Below are 9,990 nucleotides of genomic sequence, written 5' to 3'. Positions count from 1 at the left end.
ATGTAAGCGATAGAAAATCTACGATTATCCATTCAAACGGACTTTATACAAGTCCAAATGTTATTACTCAAACGTTATAATAATTCGTTTCCATTGTGATTTTTCTGGAAAAAACTGAATTCGCACACAAAGGTGACGGTAAAATCGATAATCGAGCGCTGAGGTTAAAATATTACGGTACGTATGTACATCTAACGACGGTGAAGTCTTATTGCATCGCATTTGATAACCCATTTAAATGCTTTTGTATTTTCATCTCTATTACATTGTGTCCCCTGAGCTAAGCTGCATTCCTGTTCTTCCGATCGATGAAATATTATATTGTATTCTAGGTGGAACAATTGAATGTGTGCGTATTAGCAGGTTGAACCCGGTAAGAGTAAGGTCTTACGGTATCAAACTTTCACGTCCTGTAAATAACGTACCATATACCGCGAATAATAATTTAGTGAGAATCTATTGACGTCGATCAGTCAACAATGATCATTTAAACGTAATTCGAAAAATCATCAGTATGAAATTGAATAAATGATAAATTACGACCAATACACCAATGCATTATAATTATGAAGAATAGTCTAAATTTAAAATATAACTCATTGCCGTTAGGTCTGATTAAAATATTTTTTGATTTTAAAACTTTAAATAGTTTTCCTCATTCGGTCTTCACTGGCTGGATTGTTTCATTTATAATATGTATATGGCCACAAATTGCACCTACATTTTTGGTCGAACCACACTTGAATTGTATAAAATATTATGTCCGAGTTTTAATCGGATTCAAAATGTAATAAATAGCTACAATTTAAATAAATTAACTAACTAACTAATTTAGGTACATTACTAATACATTGGAACTTCACTATCTCAAACTCTGGTATTTCAAAGTTTCTGTATGTTGATTTTTTTTATTCAGTCCCTATCATTCAGTATTGGACTTACGTATTAATTTATTTCGGTATATCGAATTTTTACAAATGGAATTTTTCTATAAGTCAAAGTCATTATCCGGTATCCATCGCCTATAACGATTCGCTAACTCAAATATATGACGGATTAGATAAAGTATAAAATGCTCAGACTATAAAATATAAGTAAATGACAAAGCTTGTACACACTATTTTATCTTATGTAACTAATAAACGTTACTCTAAAAGTTCACGTGTGGAATATGGAGGTTGCACCTGTTCATAGACATATCGCTCTTTCGCAAACATTTTTCTCGCGGTCCATGACTTGTATAACAGGCAATAAAATAACCTTTGTTCACGGTTTCGGTTGATCATATGCTCAATTATGTTTTAAACATAGTTATTTAAAGACAATTAACAAATTTTTAATTAATAAAAATTAAATTTTGTGTAATATTTCAATCTATATTATTTATATTAATTACTTTAATTAATTATTTTTATTTATTATTAATTATTTATATATAATTATTTATTATTATTTATTATTATTTAATTATTATTTATTAATTATTATATAATTATTAAATATAAATTAAATCAATCTAATTTGTTTTAAACCGTAAGTCCATTACTTCTATGCGGAGGCGGAACTAGGGGGTAAAAGATGAAGATTCATGAAATTTAAGAGGGTGAAATTTTTGTAATTATTAACAACTAATATTTTTAACTTTGTTAAATACTGATATTTGGTTAAAACTCAATAAGTATGATTGTATATTAATTGTCAAAAAAAAATTTTCGAGAAGAGTATGTGATTATTGGTCTATGATAGGGCGTAATTTTAACATTTTTTCCGGGCGTAAAATTCCTAGTTCCTCCTCTGCTTCTATTTATGTAGTGCGTTACTCAATATCCCATAACTTTCAAATACCGCGAATTAATCATTAAATCTGTACTAAAAACCAAATTGTCGTAGAAACCGTTTTGAAATTATTGTTATCCATCCGTTATCGTACAGTTATATTTTTATGATGCTTTTGATTTAATATTTATAATTATTATATCAGTCGAATATTAATCATAAAAATTATAACAAAAAAGTGAAACAAGAAAATTACACAAAAAAGAGATTACCTACATTATACTCGTATACAAGGTCCTCCGATGGACCTAGTACATGGATTGGTATTTTTCGTTAATTTTCTCGATGTACACTTATAGGCGCATGACGTACGGATTTTAAAATGCATTCGCATTTTATTTGTTGTAAATATTGTTTCGGAGAATTCAATGGTATCGAACAGTGAACATTGTACGGCTTTTAAATGAAAACGTGCGTAGCAGAGTAACGGATATGATAACTTCTGGAAAACTATTCCACGAGAATCTATATTACACGTCCAAAAATGGATTTCCATCCGGATAATGTTACATTATTCATATCATGATTTGAGTTTATTAAGTCTCATTGATATTATATTATATTATATTATACGGGTTTGAAAGAAAAAAAAAATTCGATCGATTTTCAAAAATCTAAAGCTGTAAGGATGTTTAAGGATTAGTCGATATCCCCTATTTACCGAAACTCAATCTTCCGACCTATGCAACCGATATAAAACCTCTATTCGTTGTATGATAAAATCAATTTTTTCAACAAAAGCCATAAGTCGATAATAAAATATAATTTAAAACCGATTGGTTCAATCATGTTCGTGTTCTTGTGACATCTGCCTTAACACTATTAAGCTATTTCTACTATCTAAATTTTTTAATATTATTGACATTCATTTTTTATGATGATGGTTTTTTTTTTTTTTTTGTTACGTTATCATTTAAAATATTGGTTTTGATAAAATAATTGATATCAACAACATCATTCAAATATCGGTTCAAGGATCGATCCACCCATAATTATAACGGACAAGGAGGTTTTACTCGTTCCCATTAGTATACAATATGATATCAATATATTACGCGTACAATAAGAGAGAATAAAACGCGAGTGGGAGGTGCTTTGAATATGAAAAAAAAATCATCCATCCGTAGTCGTTAACATCAGACGATGACATTAATCCGAAAACAGACACACACTACATATAACAATTGAAATCGTAGAAGTGCTTTCACGGTCATCGTGCCAACGTGTCGTCGAATTGCAAATAATGACCCATCTTATTTCCATATTCTAAAGTCTGATTATTGTTATATTATATTGTTATCAATTTTGTCAATCTTTTAAAGTATATTATGATTACTACTTCGTGCTATTAGTTTCATGTATGTATATTAATATATTTATTATATTAATTATATTTACTTGTAATTAGAGTTTAAACAATTCAGAAAAAATATTACAATAATAATAATCTTAATAACTATTAACCATGTAGATTATACGTAGTGAAGCCTCTAATAAATCGGATTAAAATAATCGAGTCTCGGAAAGATTTGGTTTTCAAAAAAAAATGTAATCAATTTCCAATCACTATATGTAAGCAAAAATCATAAAATAATTTATTTGTTCGAGTACTTTGTGAATATGATTTTTCAATAATTTCAAATAATTTCATACCTCGGAAAACAGATTATCATCTAACCACCTTTCGAAAATCAATTTTGCTAACCTGACTCGAAAATTTAAAAAGTTCTTTAAAATTAAAAAAATTAAAAAATTGTAATATTTCAAATTAAAAAAAAAAGTATTTTCTAGTTAAAAGTGTTTTTAATTTTATTTCTCTGATTATAAATTGGTATATTAAATTTAATAAATATACTACTGGCTAAAAAAATTGACTTTAAGACGTACCAACGCACGATTAAAAAAATATATTAGATGACAATGCAATTACAATGTGAACGTAATTCGACTTATAACCTAAAAGCTGTAATCGTGTAGCAATCGTGTCACGTTATTTACTGGTGACTTATATTATTGTTCTTCATTTACTATGGACTAATTCGACAATAAAGATCGTCAATAGAGTTAAAAAACACCAATCATTGTAAAACTAAAACATTCCTATAATTTCTTAACATTCAAGTAAGGATTAACTGGCATTCAAGGTATGATGCGATTGTATCAACGGCAGTCAAAAGTACCCGGTGAGATAAGGATTTTATTACAAAATATGGTGTTACGCGTTGCGTTAAAACCATTTCGTATACGGAGGGCTTAAGATATAAATTTCTTCGACTATATTCCTGAGCATTATTGAAATGTCTGATATAACTATATGCTTACTATGAATTGAGCGTGCTCGTCAAGATAACACAGGTTAGTGGTGGTGAAGGGGATACAATGCGCCAGGGTCTCAAGCTCTTAAGAGCTTCCTAGACAAAAAACTAAACTGTATCCAATTGAAAATTTTCTGTTTTATTATATTTTGTTTTTAATTTATTATTTTTCATTTTAAGCCAAATTTATTATAGGCATATATATATTGCACAATTTTTTTTCTAAGAAACCTCCAATCGGTATTTGCACCCCGGCACCCTTAGACTCAGATTCGAGGCGATATACACGTAAAACGATAGGTATATTATTCACTACGGTCTTATGAAACGGATTAAAAACACGGTTTATCGCGACTTTACATTATAAAGTCTTTCCACTGCTGTATTATAATCGCAGAAAATTCCCTCATTAAAAGGGGCGATTTCGCGGTGGATTAGAGATGTATGTCCGACGGGTATTTGTTGTAAGAGCGGGTTCGTTGTGAAAACAAATTTTAAAATAATTATTTTTGTCTCGATATGGTCGTGTGAAAATAAGACGCAGAGTTTGAAATGATTATTATTAACATTTTATCATTTTTCTGTGTAGACTCGCGAACAAATCGAGAATTTCTTATAGAGGTGCAAGACGGGATGATTTTTCCCTTATCATCATCATCATCATCGTCGTTGAACTGGTATAATGAAACTCGTCGAAAATAATGATCTGCGGTTATATAACATATATAATATAATATATATATATATATATATATAACATAAAAGAATTATTTTCTTTTGCGACCCACACGCTCTACACGTACACTAGCAGCCCAACTAAAGAAATACGAGTAACGAATAGTAGAAAGGGTAGAGGGGGCTTACGCGAGTTATTACTTCTTTTCATTACACATTTCGCTATTTATTAAAATCCTTTCCACCACGTATATTACACCTTACGGGATCGAGAAAAAGTCAGCAGCAACTGTTATTTAACGAGACGACGTCGTTTAACGTTTTCAATGTAAAATTACGGTTTTGACGAGTTTTAAATTGATAAATGTATGAGAGTAATAGTATTTATAGAGTTTAGATTCTGACTTCCATACCAAGGAAGAGTGAGTATTGGTTTTATATCATTTTTTTTCGTGATCATATTTTCATTAGCACCCAAGTGCCATACGATTGTATACACAAGCCGTTAATTTGGAAATCGGACTTCGTTTAAAGGAATAGTTGGGCTCTAATTATTTCTCAGTCTAAACAATACATAAGAAGTGATTAAAAAAAAACTTTTATGAAGTAAATTAATCATTTATAATCAATGGTGTTTAATTTAAAACTATTTAATGGGTCTTATGGTTGTAGTCAACGATGCAAGGCTAATTCGATTAACACGTAATACAAATATGGTTTGTTTTCAACTGGATTTTATTTTTAAAGATAATTGTTTTGAGTAAGTTACTCCCGGTTTTTCTGACATGAGCTTTGTAAAATAAAATTGAAATTTCTACAAAAAATAAGGTTTTTTTATAAAAACTTTATTATTATTTTTACTACTTACATTGATAATTCTCAATAGTTATTAACACGAAAATTAAGACGTCTTTAGACGGTGATGTACCAACTGGTAGCTAGGCTACATATCATGTTAATTGAAAGTTACCATAATAATTTAACAACAAAAGAAAAAGTCATATACTATGTAAATTGTTATATGTAAAGGAAGTCGTATCTTATCGAAATAAATAATGAACCATAGATCAATAAAGGTTACTCACTACTTAAGACACCATTACTATTTTTTTTTAATGTCGATGTAAAAATATAAACGTATTAAACCTTCTGTACGCGAAACACTTAAGACTTTAACACATAAGATGTGAGAAAATACAATAGTTCATCACCGATGTGTGCACAAAGTAGATGTTCATTATAATAAAAACTTAACGATTTAGAAGCGTAATATTATATATATATATATATATATTCTTTATTTCTAGCCGTTTAATGAAATCACCGAAAACGAAGGATTTCAAACAAACGGATTGTTCATAATCCATTGTATTATTCTGATATATGCAAATATAAATCGATAATAATTTACAATCTACTGAAAACCGGATGATAATATACATTTAAAACGATCGATCTAAACTCGTACTAAGATAATTAAGTCGTAAATTAGGTATCCGTCAAGGCTGCAGAATATATGGTTCCCCGCTAAGACGGCAATAATGGTCTTTCGAAGTACGAACATTTTTTATAAGATCTCTTAGTGCGTGAAATGAAAAACTCATTTTCGCAACTAGAATACACCTACGTTGAAGCTCCTACGTCATATTCCCACAAACACAATTACACATAAATATGTACCTACGTCCGTTATTGTCACCGTAAAATTTTCGATTCATTGTAGTATTATTTCATATTTTTTTTTATACTTCGTTAGACAGTTCAATGAAAATAACCGCCCTTTGTACGCACTTCTCAGAAATTTTAACACCGTTATCGTTCGAAATAAAATTAATTTCCCACCGGGTAAACATTGTCTGATTCGTTGTTATGATGCTGCGCGTAACTGTCGTTTGCGGTGTTAAAAATAAATTACAATCGGTGTACAATGAAACGTGACTTTACGGACACATCTCTCATCGGATAAAATTATTAAGTCCCAACAAGAAGATAAGTATTCCGATGTATTCCGCGACCAGTCTCCTAACACGGGCACGGACAGTAATATTTCACCCAGGATGTTGATAACGGACAACAGTCATAGTTCAAACATAATAATTTGCACACGAATACAGATATAATAGTATCACCGGTCGCAATCGCGATCGCGATTACTTACACGCCCGACTGCGATTACAATATATTTTATCCTTTTGTATGGCCAATAAATATAATATTGCGAGGTTAATATGAAATTAAAGAAATATTATTCTATCCCAGTATAAAATGTCCACGTTAAAACTACGAACAAAACCTTAAGACCAATCTTTCGAAAAACGTTTTTATCTAGTACGTAATCAAAATCGGTCGCAGTCAGAATTTCGTGCAACAGTATCGCCCTTACCGAGTGGATCGTTAAATGTGAAACACGGAATAGAAATTATTCAACGTAAACACTTTAGTTACCAATACCATTTTCGTTTATAAACTCGCCGAAAAAATTGGCATTGGAAAACGAACGAAAGGCTGAAATATTGAAGAATATAATGATGAGATTGTGCATTCGACGTCTTCTCCGGCACCGATGCGTGAACCCGTTAACGGGAATATTGTTTCAACGGGATGATAAATTAATGTACAAATTTTATGGAATCTAATTATAGTCGTGCACGGGTTCCAACATGTTTTATCGTATTTTTTTATGTTTATATTATAATTGATTTGAACATCAAGTTGCATAAATCGCGTTGAAAAACTTTTGATAGCAGAGTAATATAATATGCATAATATAAGTCACGAGCGAACGGTTTTATTAAATGCGTCCTCGACACACATCAAATCATGATAAAATATCAGAGACAATTAAACTCTTGATTAAAATCGTCAAAATATTCGTACAGTTCGGTCAAATAATATTATGCGAGTTGTATAGTACCCTTGGCTACGATAAATAATTGTTCAGTTTTCAAACATTTCGATTTGATTTCCATTGAGTACAAATATCGATTTACATCCTAACCAAAAGTGAATTATGTTTCTACAATGAACCCCCTAGCAAATTATTTCGATCAAGTTTGGTATTTTCGAATCAGAACAAGATTATATTTGCATATGCTCACGTAGTTTTATGCATTCGATATTTCAAGTAAAGTATTTAATCAAAGAATGATTTAGAATCACGGGAAAAGTATATAATTAAATGAAATTCGTCCAAGAACGCTCATAAATGAAATTTCAAATTACATATTCTTGTATGAATGGAAAAAAAAAACTTTAACGAAATATATTATTAATAAAACGTTTGGTTATTAAATATAGATCCAACGACATGAACATTAAATCCGATAAACAAAGAAATTAGAATAAACTTTACGTTCTAATAATATGTGATACCTAGTACATATTATTAGTGTATTTGTTTATTATTGTAATCATAACAATGTATTTATACATAAGCGGAAATTTAGTGAAATTAGTGGGAGAGCTGAGCATTATTTGCTTATTACATCTATAGGTACCCCTGTACGCAATTATTTATTTCAACAAAGCAATTTACAAAGTTTGACAATTTGACATGTTTAATCAACAATTTAAACAAAAAAACAATTAGGTGCCTTATATTAAACATTTTTGGAGTAGGTATTCTAAACAGAAATTATTAATTAATTAAATTAACCTACACGGGTATTATTACATATTATTAATATTACATCAATTGCGATCGTTCCAAGTTATGACGAGAAGTTTGTAAAATCTTATGAATTTGATTTAATTTTTATCACAGAATATTTTTTTTTAATTCAGTTATTAAAAATGCCTTTTACAATTGAGGCGTTGACATGGAAAAGGTACTAAGTTGAAAAAAATCAATTTTTCGTTTTTTCGTTGAAAATGGATTAAATAAATATGTCAATGGCATGGTAAAATAACTAAATCAAATTTCTTTATATATTTGGAATTACGTTGAATACAAGATGATGCTAGTCGTGAGTCATTGTGGTTTTGCTTGGAAATGGTACTAAATCATTTCACGTGTTTATCAATGTATAATATTGTTTTCTTGGATACGAACATTGTTATCAACTATCGTCTAATATGATTTATCACAACTCAATTAGAAATTAAATTAGAAAAGAAGGTTCAAAAAATATTAAAACCAGTTTTTTTCCTTCTCCAGTAAAATTTGGTTTTTATGACTTAGTACCTTTTCCATGTCAACGCCTCAATTAATTATTGTATTTTTAGTCACTTAGCAATTTTTAGAGCTACGGGGGCTAATAAACTTAAGGAGCCTAAGTATAGGCCTGTACTTTACATTTCTGGGGGTAGTCCACTACCCAGTACTACATAGTCCACTCAAGCCCCCCCTCCAATTTCCCACTATGTATTCATAATAACATATGAACGGAAACATTTTTCGAGTTGTGGGTGGGTCACCAGAGGTTTGTAGGCATAGGCGCACCTAGGGTTTTAAGCATCCCTGAGTTCAAATGTAGCACTCCTGTTTTTTTTCAAATCCATATAATGTATACTAATTACAGTTAAATACCATTTTATTTTTTTTTAGCAATTTCAGCACCCCTAATATTTGGGCTCTAGTTGCGCCCATGGTTGTAGGTGTATCTTTTAAACAGCTGCTTGAGCCGCAGGCAAAAGTTGACTAATACATTGCCGTTAGATGATAACTGTACATTGATCGAAAGCAATACGGATCATTGTACGGTCAATTTTACATGCATACAACGTGGACATCAATCCTCTCAAACAATTTCCGACAGTAAAATATGAGGTTCCGGACGACCGTCACCAAATGTATACACTGAGTCATCTAGCGTTAACGTCAGTCAGCCGGTCGGACGAGGGACGACACGCGCCCACCGGTAGAGCGCGCAGCCCGTCTCGCAACGAACATAGTGGCGTTAAAATAGAATCGTTCGAAACGGTCGCCAGTGTCCCGTAGACAGGATGGGTCGGCCAGGTGCCGTTGAACTATCGGAATGACGGATCGAATACCTCGAGCCGAACGGTTGAACGCAGTCACTGTCGTCATGCTGAGCGACCATAAAAACAACCCCGTCGCCATTTGATTTATTTAAGGGCACAAGAAAATAGCGAATACGCCCATCATCTGGGCAAATGTCGACGGAGATGATGAACGTTGTAGTACCATATACATATATTCCTA

The sequence above is a fragment of the Sipha flava genome, unplaced genomic scaffold (genome assembly GCF_003268045.1).
Source record: "Sipha flava isolate LNK unplaced genomic scaffold, YSA_version1 178_pilon_pilon, whole genome shotgun sequence".
In the NCBI taxonomy this organism is placed as follows: Eukaryota; Metazoa; Arthropoda; class Insecta; order Hemiptera; family Aphididae; genus Sipha; species Sipha flava.
The sequence above is the reverse complement of the archived record's forward strand: the minus strand, read 5'-3'. Positions refer to the sequence as shown.